The sequence below is a fragment of the Nipponia nippon genome, unplaced genomic scaffold, assembly GCF_047370975.1.
Source record: "Nipponia nippon isolate SJK-2023a ecotype South Korea unplaced genomic scaffold, ASM4737097v1 scaffold_2, whole genome shotgun sequence".
Lineage (NCBI taxonomy): Eukaryota > Metazoa > Chordata > Aves > Pelecaniformes > Threskiornithidae > Nipponia > Nipponia nippon.
This window is the reverse complement of record NW_028262336.1, coordinates 23,453,383-23,469,427: the sequence shown is the minus strand read 5'-3', so window position 1 is coordinate 23,469,427 and position 16,045 is coordinate 23,453,383. Positions and strand designations below refer to the sequence as shown.

General features: G+C 37.3%; 1 long non-coding RNA gene across 1 annotated transcript in view; it reads right to left on the bottom strand.

Annotated features, from left to right (window-relative positions):
• The window catches only part of LOC148055692 (uncharacterized), a 175,342-nt gene that overhangs the window by 138,649 nt on the left and 20,648 nt on the right, over window positions 1-16,045 (bottom strand). The gene's annotated exons all lie outside the window — the stretch shown is intronic.

Below are 16,045 nucleotides of genomic sequence, written 5' to 3'. Positions count from 1 at the left end.
AACTGTCATATACCAGCAGCTTAAGCAACAAAATAAGCCGGTACCCCAAGGCGGAGTGCCTGACCCCTCGCTCCCCCGCCTCGGTGCATCCAAACAGTGGACCAGCATGGGGCCTGCCCTCGGAGCCTGCTTGTCCAGGGCTGCAGCGGACACAGGCAGGGAGCAGGCCATAAAGAAGGTAAATTATTTTATTCCCCCACCATCTTCTCTCTTGCAAGCCCCACAGCCTTTCATAGAATCATAGACTTGTTAAGGTTGGAAAAGACCCTTAAGATCATCGAGTCCAACTGTTAACCTAGCACTGCCAAGTCCACCACTAAACCATGTCCTCAAGCACCACATCTACCCATCTTTTAAATACCTCCAGGGATGGAGACTCAACCACTTCCCTGGGCAGTCTGGTCCAACGCCTGACCACCCTTTCGGTGAAGAAGTTTTTCCTAATATCCAACCTAAACTTTTCCTGGCGCAGCTTGAGGCCGTTTCCTCTCATCCTATCGCTTGTTACTAGGGAGAAGAGGCCGACCCCCACCTTGCTACAATCTCCTTTCAGGTAGTTGTAGAGAGCAATAAGGTGTCCCCTCAGCCTCCTCTTCTCCAAGCTAAACAACCCCAGTTCCCTCAGCCACTCCTCATAAGACTTGTGCTCTAGACCCTTCACCAACTTCATTGCCCTTCTTTGGACACGCTCCAGCACCTCGATGTCCTTCTTGTAGTGAGGGGCCCAAAACTGAACACAGTACTCGAGGCGACCGCACCAGTGCCGAGTACAGGGGCACTATCACCTCCCTGGTCCTGCTGGCCACACTATTCCTGATACAAGCCAGGATGCCATTGGCCCTCTTGGCCACCTGGGCACACTGCTGGCTCATGTTCAGGCAGCTGTCAACCAACACCCCAAGGTCCTTTTCTGCCAGGCAGCTCTCCAGCCACTCCTTTTGTTGCATTCCAAACTGGGGGCACTCTTTTGCTGGCTGCACGTTCAATTGCGTGCTGAGCTAGGTGTGCAAATAAAGTCACGATTTTATTACTTTAATACTGTTATAAAGTGGCAACCAACTCCATTTTTTAGACTGAATTTTAGCACCTGAAAATTCTTTTTTCTCTTTGTAGATTGTTAGAAAATGTATAGCTTGAATTTATGCACAAAAGCTATAATTTTTCTCATCCGTACCAAGATCTTCACAGCAACTGCAAAGTTGTGTTTAGTAGAATTTATTAGGAAAAGTATTAATCTGTAATCACATTATATACAATAAATATAATACCAAGGGAAAACACCTGTAGCACAAGCACTATTCTGGCAAAGAAATGTTTCATTTATGCAGTAAGAAATCCTCTGAGCTGTTTGTTATCAAAAGATTGCATGTAGTGCCTTTCTTTTGTTAACAGGGAGGTTCCAAGAAGAGGGGTAAGTTAGTAAACTGTTGTTACATTCAGCAAATGCACAGGACTTTTAAATGAGGAACCCTTTAGTCTCTGAGAGCTCAATTAGTATTAATTACAAGTTTAAAGAAGCACCACAACATATTCACATTGATAGTATAGGCATATCTACAGCATAATTACTGTCACTTCAATAAGTGCAGTCATGCATACACATCCCCTTCTAGGATCAAAGTGGTGGCATATTGAGTCCAGTCTCCTGCTATCAGAGGCAACAGTGTTTCACATTCCCTTTCATAAATGTATCATTTTCCACCTTGCAAACAGTTCGACATGTGTGGAAAAACAAAACCTGACCACCTTATTGGGAATCTTCTCCAGACCTCTACTGCTTTCATGGCTAGAAATCTAACTTTCAGTCTGATTTTCTGACAGTTATTTCTGTCCCAGCTTTTTTCTTCAGATTGAATGATTGTTCTCCTTCGCTTGCAATTCTCCTCTCCCCGCAGCATATCTTTTCTCTTGGCCTTTATTTTATAGAAGAGAAATAAAGCTTTAGCATCCTCAGAATAATCTCTCCCTTCCCACTCTTCATCTAACTAGCCTTTCTCTGTTAGTTACAACCACGTTCATGCTTCCTGCACCGAGGTGCTCGGAATGCTAGGCAGTATTCCTGGGGAGGCTGTTGCAGTGCCTTGCATGGAGGCATTAATAATTTTATTTCACTACCTGAAATGTCTAACTTGATACATTTTTAAAATGGCATAAACCCGATTTATGGACATACTACATTGGTGTCTCAGTCATTTTGGATGAAATTCATCTTACCTAGTTTTAAGCAGCACCTCTGAGCTAGTCACTACAGGCTCCTTTTATAATTAGAGAGACACTTTACAGCATGATTCATCTGATCTATTTTTAGAGATTCTGACTGGATGAAATCTGTTGTGCCCTAGAAATACTCTTCACTGACAATGTCTAAACGAATACCTCAGTTGGAGAGATCTATACTGGATCAACTGAACAGCTTATTTTGCGGTTTATTAATACAAACAGCTCCTTCATTTCCTTTTTAAAAATCACAAGATATCAGATAATAGCAGAAGTAATCATAACCACAGATATAACTTTATGTTTTCAGACTTCCATCCTCTTTCTGTTCCTCGCAGTCTCCGAGCTGTGAAGTTTTCTCCGGATTATTCCAAATTGCCAGTACTTTTAAACTGCATATTGAAAATGGCTCTTCTAGTACACCTTTAAAACCCACAGTAACTAGAGGTGGCACAATTTCCCCTCAAAAATCAAGTGCTTGTGTAATGATTTGACAGGATTACCATTTGGCAGTTGATATTCTAGACTAGAACATGAGAAAGAGCAACAGGGGGTTTAGGAAATCAGATTGCTGTAATGTTCAGAAGTGAAAACAAGATGCTGAATTTTGATCAATCATAAATAAAAGGATGTAGACTTGCTTTTTGGCAATCCATCTCTATCAAAGCTCCTTAACTACATCTAAGCAAGAAGTTTGAAACATTTGAATAGTAAAAGATAAACACTAAAATCAAACAAACAAGCACAAATACATATTTTTATCCTCCTCTTCTCCAATGGAACAACTATAGAATTTTACTTCACAAAGAACATATCAAAATCAGAAGGAAGTCGATACTCTCCCTCACCTCTATAGACAAATCAATGCAGTTACCATACTGTATAGTATCACAGCGGATTAATATTTTAAAATTGTCTACTGCTGAATCTTAAGAATTTACCTTAAATCCTCCAAATATGAGCTATACAATGGAAAAAGTCTTACCACTATACCAGTGTTTCTTTGCTTTGTGAGGGAAGTGCTAGTATAGACAAATAAGTTTATGCCAAAGGTTTTGCAGCAAATAACAGGCTGGACTGAATATCTCAGGAATTTCAGTTTTGGCCAATACATACTCATGAAAGTTGTCTTCACATCTCCCCAATCCTGTTTACATACAAGCATTTGAACAACTCTTCACGTGACACAAGTGTTTGGACAAAATTCCTTATGACAGGGGATGACTGGGGAAAGTTTTCATCTAAACCACTGTCAAACCCAAGCTAAATACAAATTAGAGAATATTTGGAAGATTACTGAACACACAAACATGAACAATCCAAAACTGAGTTATTTACCATAGCAGAAGTCATTATGAATACTTGTCATCCAACTTGGTGCTCAGAAACCACAACTCAGGATAACTCTCAGAAATGCAAACACCTAACAGCTTCATTCCCTGAACCACAATACCAAAAGGATTAACTTCCAGATAATTCAGGCTCAAGGATAAATTCATGGACAGAAGGTCCACAAACAGGTACTGAAGGGTTACAGGTAGGGATGTCCCCTGTAACATCACAAATCCAAAAACAATGGATGCCAAGGGAGCACAAGGAAAATGGACCACGGAAAGCAGAGAGGCCCATGTGCTCTCCCTAAATTGCATGCCATGTTGCCGCTGTCATAGATCCTAGCACCAGGATAGATGGACCATTAGTCTGGCCCACAAGAGCATTTCTTGAATTACCTTGTTCCATGAATAAAAAACAGATAGACTTCAGTATCACCTTGAGGAATCTCAAATAAAATTGTGGGGAAAAGATATTTGTTTAAAATTGTTAAACACTGTGGCCTAAAAGTGAGATCACCTAGTCAGAACTAACGAGTGAAGAAATACCATTAGGGTTCTCACACAACAAACATTCAGGCCCAAAATCCCAGTCACACAGGATCAAAGGTATGTCATTTCACAGAAATACGAAAGATTTTGTTCAGGATGTAATTTCAGACTTTTTTTTTAATGTCAAACTATCAGCCATCATGCCCCTCTTAAACCAAAAATCATCAGATTTTCCATTCTCTACGAAAATTCTATTTTCTTAGGCCAGAACTCTCATAAACATGTCCTTGACAGTGGCATTTGTTAAGCATATATGCTGACCTTTTCAAAGTTTCTCTCTTTCTCTTGAAATGACTGTTCTCGTTTTGCATTCTGCTACGTATTCTTTCACATACTGCTAAGTGCAAACTTTGCATGCTTGCCCCAGTTTGCAAGGTTCTTTACTCATGAGCGTACAAGTATTACAAGATTTCTTTAGAATTCATTCTTGTCAGTAATGTAAAACTTCCAGAGCTCTTCAACAGATACAAACACAGGGGAAATTTCCACCCCTGTTTCTGAAACAGGATGTAATAATTCTACCAAATATCTGTATATAAAATAGCCAACATTTATCCTGAGAAGTCCCTCTTTCATGACTGTCTCTTTGGAAGAAATCAAACAAGAAAAAAAATGTAGTCATTCCCCAGGCAGCACAATATTTTAAAACCAAGACCAACAGCAGTTTAGACACACTCTGGTCCCTCATAAGTCCTGTTTGATTTTCCATAAAGTCATTATGTAGCAAGAGGAGGTAAATGGTGAGAAGGCAGCATGTTTTGCATAAGAAGGATCTCTTTGATGCTTTTCTGAAAATATTAGAAAGGCAACAGCAATCATTTTTTAGAAAAAACTTGTTTTCTACATTAGGATGATGCATATTCTTGCAGCCTAGAAAGACAATCATATCCTGGGCTGGTTGAGGGAGGTGACTCTTTCCTTCTACTTGGCTCTCATGAGACCCCACCTGGAGTGCTGCATCCAGCTCTGGGGCCCCCAGCACAAGAAAGACATAGACCTGTTAGAGCGGGTCCAGAGGAGGGCCACAAAAATTATCAGAGCACTGCAACACCTCTCCTATGAAGAAAGACTGAGAGAGTTGGGGTTGTTCAGTCTGGAGAAGAGAAGGCTGCAAGGAGACCTTATTGTGGCCTTTCATTACTTTAAGAGTTTTGTAAGAAAGAAAGATGGAAAGAGACTTTTTACCAGGGCCTGTAGTAATAGGGCAAGGGGTAAGGGTTTTAAACTGAAAGGGGCTAGATTTAGATCAGATATAAGGAAGAATTTCTTTACGATGAGGGTGGTGAAACACTGGAACAGGTTGCCCAGAGAAGTTGTGGATGCCCCATACCTGGAAGTGTTCAAGGTCAGATTGGACGGGGCTTTGAGCAACCTGATCTAGTGAAAGATGCCCCTGCCCATGGCAGATGGGTTGGACTAGATGAGCTTTAAAGGTCCCTTCCAACACAAACTGTTCTATTGATTCTATGACTGTTTGGCATGACTCGCTCTTCACAGGAAATATTTTTGCCGTGGGATCATATCACAAAGATTGTGATCTTAAATTAGTCAGGGTCTGAACAAGAACAAAGCTGTTACTGCTGTTGTTCTCCATGTCTCTATTAAAAAGCTACAAGAAATACCAGGTAATTCTGCATTAACATTATTTCAGTAATGCTAAAGCTTCCTTTTCAATAAACAGCATTTCCATAAACATAAGCATTAAAGGGACTTCTGTTTATCAATATTAGAGGCTCAGAAAATGACAGTACTGAAATGAACTTTGTAGACTTCAGATGTTCCTGGAGTCAGACTAACTTCCATTTCAAGGACAAAACATCATCAAACTATGCCATTGAGGGAGAAAATATGTCTTTCTGGTCATTTGACTCAGAGTTCATCCTGCATCTGTTATTCATATTTGAAGCATTTGGAAGCAGGCTAGAATAAGGAACAAGGACTCAAGTAGACTGTCTAAGGCTTTTTGTGATGGTGATTATAAACCAAGAAGACTATTCAAGAGCCAGAGACATCTAATTTGTTTTGTATATTAAATTGAAGCTGATGCAGTTAATCATTCCCAAGTTTATGACCAAGCAAATCCATATGCAGTACCTCAAGCAAATAACTACCTATTACTGGCTTAACTCATCTATTGGGTACCTTGGTTTTGAGGGGAAAAGCCTAGAGACTTTCACATACTACCAAAATTCAAACAACACAGTTTTAGGCTTTGATGATTCTTTGCCAAATGGGCTTCTCCAAGTCCTTGCTCTTAGCAAGTCCACAGTCAAGCTTGAATATTTTCTCTCACTAAGGAAATGTAGAAAAGGATGATCCTGGAGAAGCAAACCAAAGGATTTTTGGTGGGGATTAAAGCTGGCAGCACATTTAGAGACCTTGAATTAAAAAGGTATATTTTCATTCAAATTTCAGGTAACTATAATTCCTCTAGTATCACCAGGCTAAAACCTGGGCTCTCTTCTGGTTTTGCTGACTTTACTATATCCAGTAGATTATCAGGCTGTGCAACATGATAAACTCCTGTCCTTGAAGTGATGACTTAAAACATTGTTGCATATCATAATAAAGTGCCAGTGTACAAATTGCTTAAAGACGGTACCAAACTGTAGAACTCTTATCTTCACTGAGCTAGAGGATCACGGTCTCTTCAGGGTATTGTCTTTGTTTTGGTATAGTATGCTATGGTAGAGCTGACACTTTTTTTCAAAGAGGCTTACCTGGGTGACTCAAGAGACTTTTGGTGAAATAAATAACTCTGTTATACAACCTCCTTCTCGATTGCTGAAGTTTTTGTAGGGTAGATGTTCCACATTGGTTCAGCTATCTTAACAGATTTCCATAACTCTTTGTATTTCTTCAAAGAAGAAAAAATGGAGGGAAGAAAGGGTATATAAACCATGCTGGTAGGATTGGTACCTCCTTTAATTCAAGCAAGCAATTCAGTCTAAAGCTCCTATAAAATAAATTGGTGACACAGCGAACCTCTTCTACAGTATACTGTGTTAAATCTTTGTCCACCTCTCTTGTGAAAACAAAGGAATTAATTCGGAAGGCAACAGGGGCATGAATTGCATTGATTACGAAGGAAATTGCATCTGATAATCCTTGCTACGCAAACCACAAAACTTCACAACATCCAGGAGGCATCCCCAGCATAAGGAAAGCCCTCCTCCTCCCTGTTCTCACAACCCGTGATGTACTCCCTTTGTTCAGAGGAACTGAACTGGCTTGTATGTTGCAATGGAGGTTAGAAGATAGTGTTGCTGCTTGAGGCCCTTAGAGCCCTGGTGTTCAAGAAGGGAAATAAGATGTTTAGATTATTTGCTTCTTCATCTAAATGAGTGGCTCAAAGGGGAAAAGTAAAGAGAAGCATCAGTCTAAGAGTCGTCACTGGCTTTAACAGAGTAAAGTGCCTCCAACTGGTAGCCTGAACTTTAGCTTGAACTACCTAAGTGCAAAGCTGGCACGTCACTCAACCAACAGCCCAGTATAACCTAACGTTTTTTCAGAACTTCAGTGTCAACAACAGAAGAGGGCCAGGATTCTACGTACTTTGGGACAACACATCAACACATGGTAAAATCCACCCTACAACAACAACAGAAATAAAACTTAATGGGTTCACAATCATATTTTCATTGCTAATAAAGATGCATCTTTTCCTTTCAAACCCAAGTCTTATATATCTTTCATTGCAATGCTCTATCCTCAGCTCCTTACAGGAGAAGACTAATTATTTCAAGAAATGATCATGAATATAATTAAGATCACATCCTCCCCTTGGTACACTGTGCAGACTGCTGTGAATCTAGAGATGACTTTCTTATCAATTACATTAAAACGAACAAGAGGGAGGCCTTTTATTTAAAAAATCTTCCTTCCAGGAACAAATCTCTCCCCCTCTCCTGTTTTATTTTTTATTAAAACTTAACATGTTATTAGCATGAGAATAAGCGATTGCTGCCATTGCATTGCTGAATTTCAAGCAGTATTTGGATACCAAATACAACAGCACTGTCTTTTGCACTGTTTATGCCATACATGTAAGATTAAGTACTCGATCTTTTAATTTATTGTTGAAGGTAACAAACAAAAATTAAGAGAATCTCACATAGTCTAAATAAAGCTTAAGGCACAACACTTCCACACGGTGTATGAATTTCTGAACTGCAGTCAGTATGTGAACATGTTTGTCATCATTCACATGCATCTATAGTTCAGTAGGAATACCAAAATGTCATTTTACGTGTAACAGCCTACACAAAAGATCAGCAAATAGATTTTTCTCTTAAGCTGATGGGACTAGTTAATGGACCTTCTGGAGGAAAGGTACAATTTGCAATCATGTCAAAGACTATCTGAAAACTGAATTAATATGCAGGATATAAATTATCCAGAATGAATCTAATGAATCCAGATCAAGACCATTTTAAGATAATGGGCTTCCTACTTTTGCTATTAATATTTAATTGCATATATTGCTTGTTTATATTGTCCTATGCATTTTTTGTTGTTTTCTTAGATAATTTTGGCCTGTAAATGTGCAGAGTGGGCAAAGACTTTTTTAAAAAAAGCCTGTCACTGTTTAGAGGAAACTTACAGTTTGTTCACATACAGACTTTCATTTCGAATATGCAGTCCCCAGTCTAAAGTTAAATCAAACCATCCTATAGATCAACGGAACTTCAGAGTACACCCTGAGAAACTACTCCCCTTGATACACTCATAAATATTAATTACTTTTATAGGATAGCAATAGAAATTCTGCCAAGTACCACACGACTCTGCAGTTATTACAGACCAGCAAAAAATACTGACAGAAAAGACCGGAGTAATTACTAGTGTTCCTGAAACTTCAAACTCTGTTCAAGAGTTCACCAGATATGTGCCCCCCCCCCCCCCAATTTTAGCAAGAATAATTGGAATAAAATTAATCTCATACTGATAATAAGAACACAAATGCTGTTGTTTGTAATAAAACAGAACAACATATAGTAAGTACATAACAGAAGCTACTGGTCCTAAAGCAACCATTTTAACAGTAAAATTCTAATAAAAATAGTATCATCAAAATTTACTAACTACTAATTTGCTAACTACCACAGAGAGTTAAAATTTCACAGAATGGATTTAATAAATACAATTAATAAAAAGGGCACACTTATGCCGGAGCAAATACATGACGCATTTTAATTTTTCAAGAGGAAATGTAATACGCTGCAGCTAAAGGAATAACAAAGCAAAAAGAAACAAAGTACAAACATAACGATTCTCAAAGGTTAATGGTTACACCACTGGCTTATATTCACTGATCACGTTTTTACTACCTATAGCCTGCAGATAATATTTTTTTTCCCCTGAAGAAGGTAAGACTATTATGTGCTGACTTTTGTGTGGATTTTTAATTGACTTGCCTAGGAGTGCAAATCTCAAGAATTAGCGTTGTAGAGCCAAAAAAGGAAGAAAAATAACTGGCAAAATATTGGAACAAAAAAGTTATTGCAGATAGATAGAAATTCATTACTTTCATGCTCTGTCAAACTTATAATAATATGCACTTAGAAAGAAAAGCAAAATCTTATTTTAAATGGCATTTGCTAAAGCTACGCTAACAAAAGGATTTGTGGCCCTGTCACGAAAAAACATTGACCCTTGACCTTTTTTCAGTTTAGAGAAGGAGAACAGCCAGAATCTTGTGTATCAAACAAATGTTTGTTTTGTATAAACATTCTCCCAATTTTCTTAGTTTGCTGCAAAAGCGGAGAAAAAAAGAAAAAAAAAAAAAAAAAGAAAAGAAGAAGAAAATGCCCCAAACGAAAGGCTCAATTCGGAAACAGTGCAAGCCTGCTTCTAAACAGTCATGTGACTTTTTTTTTGCTAACAGCCATGTGCTCGCGTATCATTTTACTCTGAAATAACTCTGCGGATTTCAGCTCAACCTGCCTTTGCTTATAATGCATGACATAGCCTGTGAGGGAGCCTGAGAACCGTCCCTCTTCAAAAGCAAGGTTCCCATGCTTGGCCTGTAACCATGGAAGCAGATGCCTTTTTTGCTTACCCCTGCTTACCTCTTTGCAGCCACGAGCTGCTCCCTATTGTTAAAAGGGGTACGCCTTGATTTTTCTTCGTCGTGACCGAACTTGCCTCTTCTTCAAAGGGCATGATGCTGCAGGTCATTGGTCTAGACTGTTTGCACGGTCCAGAGAACAGCCTTGATGTAACCCTTGCTCCGTCTGTGCCACACCACCAGCCGTGCGACTGTAGACTGTAGGGGGACATCGGAGATCTGTATTTGAAAAGAAGTCCGTCCGATTTTGCCATTGTGCCTTTTCAGTCATCGATCGAATGAATATCGAACCTTCTGTCGTTGCATGTGTGAAATAGATAGCTTAGCAAGCACTTTTGTGCCCAAACCTGTGCAGTGGGCCAAACTCTCTTCCTTTATTCACAAGTATTATTGTTTTTTGTAGTATAGTAATTTCTTAGGTACTTTAATAACGGTGTCTTAATGTTAGACCAGCCTCACAACAGAACCTCTTTGTTGTAATCTGCTTGATTTAGCACTTAATTTTTTTTATTTTTTTTTTTTAAAGGTGCTTTCTCTTTTAGTCATTCCCAGTTGAACATCAGCCCTCTTAAAGTGCAAGGGAGGCTGATTTTGAATCGGTATGGATAGCCCAGAATTGTGAGGGGTTTCACAAAAGATACTGTCTGGAGGTTTGGTACCATAAGACTTTAAAAATAACACAGGGGGAAAAAGTGAACTTGGAAAGCTTCCAAGGTAAATTCAAAAAGTAAAAAATCCAGCGAATATGGCATTATTTTTTTTTTTGTAAAATACAAATAAAGCAGATAGTGGTAAGGAAAGACAGGTATTGTAATATATAAAATAACCTCACAGCGGTGGCTAAAAAACTAAAAGAATCCTATCATCTGCTTTTTCCCCTCGATGTACAAAGACAAATAATTTGGAAATATAACATCTGATAACATGGGACCTCTAAAATACTTTGTACTCTTCTGTACTATTGCACAAACGTTTTCGATATTCACTGGCCAGCTTATTTTTTTAAGATATATTTCATTTAAAAAAAAACATACAGATAAATGTCCAAACCATAGCAAGAAATTATAAAGATTATTCTAAGCCACTGAGAAAATGTAGCTGAAGTGTTCGGTCGAAGAGTTCAACAGAACTCTAGGAATTTCAGGGGGGAGTGAAGAAAAAGACGCTCTAACACCGTCGAATAAAAAAGACAGAATTGTACCTAACGTGGAAAATGATACATTCTTGAAATCAGTCGGTAAGCAAGTTTTACTCTTCTTTTAACAGAACGGCAAACTCTCTGACCGCTGCCTGTCAAAAAACAATAACCTAGTGACAGCCATCAGCACCTACTCATTGTAAAATATGCCTGCGTCTACTCTGTTCTCATAAAATTCGGATCGCATCAAAAAGGGCTTATATATTCTTCAGGGTGTTGCTTACTCAGTGTTGTCTGTATATGACATCAGTATATATATATTTTTGAGATACCACTATCTCATACTTCAAGGCATACCTATTTTCTCTAATTGCCGCAGGCAAAGGGGAGGTGCACTAAAGAATAAAGAAGGTTATTGTGACAGATGAAACATAATTCACAATGAGTACTCTTTTCATCCAGCCTTAAGTAGCAGAGGATTACTCCAAGCTGAATTTTAGGGGAGTATGTATGATCTGATTTAATAACATGAGGACAGGCCACAAGCTGAAAGGCAATGTAAACCAATTATGCTTTTGCTGATTGTTTGGGGGGGTTTATTGTTGGGGTTTCCCCCCCCCCCTCTTTTCTGGAAGTAGAAGAAATGTTAACGTGAAGAGGGTCTGAAGAAACATGGGGAAAAGTAAGCAATGCCAAGAAATAAAAGTGGGGATTTTCTGGAATGGATATTGATAAATGATTATTCTATATTTCTGCTTCATGACACTTAAATGAAATAAGATCATGCCATTTCTTCAGTAAATATGCGCTGTGAAAGTAGGTAAACTAATTTTGATATACACTTACTGAACTTGCATTGCTTCAGAGAAATTCATACTTGAGTCTTTTAAAAATGCTGTATGATATCAAGTTTAGATGTAGATAACTGTGACAGTAAAATAACTTTCTGCTAAACATGTGTACATTGCTTTTCTGAGTCACTGTTTTAATATTTAAACAGTAAATCAGTAAGCTTGCATGTGTATTTTATATGTTTGTTTCCTTATAGTGTGCTTTGGAAAAGACTTGCTTAGCATAAATTACTGTATTACATTCTGAAAGGATTTATTTCTTTACTGTTTCCGTCTTCATATAACAACTATTTTTTTATGATCTAAAATTGCTTTCAGAATGTCTGGCCATGTGTAGCTAGTTAAACTGAAGAAAATGCTAAGGTGCTTGGGAAAAGGAGTAACCAGTATCTCATTTTGTCTATAGAAATTATAATTTAGATTAATTACTTTTTTAAGCAATAGGCAACTTTTGAGAAATGCATTTTAATGCAAGTGTTAATAAAGTAATCATTGAACTTCTCAAAGAATGTTTTTTATACATTTTGTATAATTTAGTATGCAAAATAAAACCATTTTTAGATACAGATTCTAAATGTGTTTTTCAAGTGTTCATCTTGTTTGAAAATCACAGAAAAAAATATCCAAACAACCATGAGTTAAATGTTTGCTTTCATATATTTTGTACTTTTTAATTACACAAAAACGGCTTAGCAGTCAGAACTAATAAAACTGTGCTGCTAATTGAAAATAAATTATTACTAGGGGTTAGTTTATACCTTTCAAATTTCAGACTGGAATATAAAATAAAGATTAATTGGAACAGAATTTCTGTTATTCAAGTGCTGCTATATATCAGATCAGCTAAGTCAATTCAACAACTTAACACCAAATCTTACATAAATAAATGGCAAGGAAACGGCATTAAAATATGCATGTGAAATTATTATTAATTATATTTTCTAAACCGAGAAAGAACACTGAAATTTTGTCTTTCTATAAGCTGTGTTACTGAACTATTCTCTTATATAATATGGTTTCATGCCATTCTTAAAAGCCAGCATAAACCCAATATATCATAAACACCATAAGCAATTAGTTAGATTTTGGTGAATAAGCAGTGTGCATTAAGCACACCTCAGTACTGTACTTTTAAAGAAAGAATAAACAGTCAGAAAAACGTATCAAAATACAATAAGAAACCTGCTAGATTGAAAGCATACATTTTAATATTTTAGTTCGCAAGGGGAGCAGCAGCCAAAAGACCGTTCTAACCACCTGACAAATAGCAACAAACAACAGCTCTCGAGTCAAAATATTTATTAGGGTGTCATGTCAATGTACAGGCTAGCATATGCGCTAAGGAGAAATTATTCTATTATCTTCAGCTGAGTGAAGTAATAACAATGAACATAAAGATTTATAAATATATACAGAACTGAGAATGTTTCTTTCAAATCATACAACCACTTAATTTTCATTGATCATTTAAAAATACATCAAAAAGTGTAAAATACAAGTTATTTTAATTCCTGTGACAATTTTTATCCAAATGTTATTGTTGCCATGTCACACTGCACTTGCACCCATCATAAAGTTTCTTAGTAAGACACATATACCTAAGGATTTGTTTAAGCAGTCAAGTGGCATTTTTGCTGCACTGAATGACATTAATTTAAGCGATATATCTTCCACTAATAAACTTCTAAAAAAAATGTATATTTTAGGGGTATTCATATTGGCAGAATGTTTTTGTTCTCTTTAAAATTAGTTTGAAGTAGAATTTATTATTGACATTATGGCACATAAAACTTTCAGCAAAATTGCAGATGAAGGTTGTCTTTGGAAAAGCAGGGAAAAGAGACCATCTCAGATCATGCTTGCAGGCAACAAAAAAAGTACAACAAGCAGTGTTTTAATGCTGAATCAAACTATGAGCACTCATATCTTACAAATCTAAAAATGTTAGGAATACACATTATTTCAATTCTTTTCTGTAAAACATACATGAGGCTGACTGAATATATATCAAGTTCACTGCATCATTTTTAATAGCCAGTGTTGCGGGTTTTTTTTAAAGAGAAGAAGGAGGAAAAAAGAGCTCTTCCCCCTCCCCTGCAAACAGCTTTGATTTGAACCAAATCTCAGTGTGCAGGTATAGTTGTCTCACCCCATACCCTACAAAGCATTAAAAAATTGTGAATGAAATTAAGATTTGTAATATTTTGGGAGCTACAAAGAATACAGCGGCTCAGGAGGCAACACTGGGAATGTAAGAAAACACAGACTTTGATTCTATACGACAAGCTGGATAAGAGTCAAAGCTGCCACATGTGGTGTGAAAAAATGCCACCCTGGTGTGAACAAAGGGTTTAAAATGGAGTCAAGAAGCGTGCAAGCTCAATGTCTAAGCTTTTCCTGTGAATTGTACTGCCACAACCTGCAGGATATCAAGTGGGCTGGGAAGAATAGAGTGCCTTTGGAAGCTACAATGGAGTAGCGGTGGCCGTCGGTGCGTTAGGCTTTCTATTGTTGTGGTCGTCTTGTTTGTGCATCGTTACAATGTGCTGCTTTACTTCAGCGAGAAATTAAACTCTAAGCACCAAAAATAAAGTCACAAAATTCACCGAGAAACTGATGAATGCAGTAACTCTGATCTTTCTTATTGTAGTCCTAGTTTACAGCTCGATGAGAGAATTTACCAGCTAGATTGTTCATTTTACCGAGGCCTGAACCACAATCTCACACGTACAAAAACCAGAGTAATAAATGTTGCTCATAAATACCTCTATGGCCTTTTACTGAGATAATAGTTGCAAAGATATAAACGTTCGGTGGGGTTTATTCAAATAGAAAGAATGTTGCGCCTTGTTTCAGTCAACAGCTTCCCTCCTTTTATTACAACATAAAGCTATTAATCTGCATATTCGGTTCAGAAAACACTATCTTGTAGAAATAATCTATGAAAGCGTGCAGTAGTGACCCAAAAATGTTTGGGTCATACACTCGCAAAAATGCTGTGCTAACAATGTTTAACAGCGAAGGTACTGAAAATCATAAATATTCTATCTAGATAAAGGAAAATACTCTGTAGTCAAGGCACAAGGAATAATAAGAAAGAAAACAAATAAATATATTTTCCCAAAAGATGCAAATAGCAAAAAGTACAAGTTCCTCGAAGAGAAAATGCAATACAGTTATTAGAATTCTTAAACAAAAATCAATTAAAATCCAAGGAAGCAGGCCCACAAAACCCAATAAACAGTAAATTTTCTAGGAATTAAAGAAACCTTCCGATTTCCTATATTACATTTACATTTTTTATTAAGGATTAGGTCAAAAGCCACTGATTTTTAGTTTATGAATGCAGGTCAAGACAAGAACATTTTTCTATTTACTCTGTGTAACTCTGTATAGAAATCAATCTGTTACTTTCATTACAACCACACAATCAATTCCATTTAAAGTACAATGCAACAGCCAAGTACAAGGACAATATGGATCGCTGAAAATCCTTCATACTATCTACAGAATTTATTCAGTATGACTGGGATGATTTCTCTTCTCATTAGTATGCAACAAGCTTTCACAAACAAACTTCTCCCAGCTTCGCCTGTTTTTAGTTCAAAACATTAAAAAAAAAAGCATACACTAATTTTCTGATACTAGCACCGATGCATAAGTATTGCTCTTCAGTAATTAACACAAATCTTCTGTTAAAGAACAATTTTATGGAGGAAATTGTCTAAGTCACGCCGAGTCACGATTATTTCTGCAACTGTAATGAAACAGGACTACATGCTAGATAAACCATATGACATACATGCATGCAGACACACATGATGAAAGTAGATAATGTATTTAAGCAGTCTGTTTTAAAAGGCTAGATTTTATCAACCTACAAATA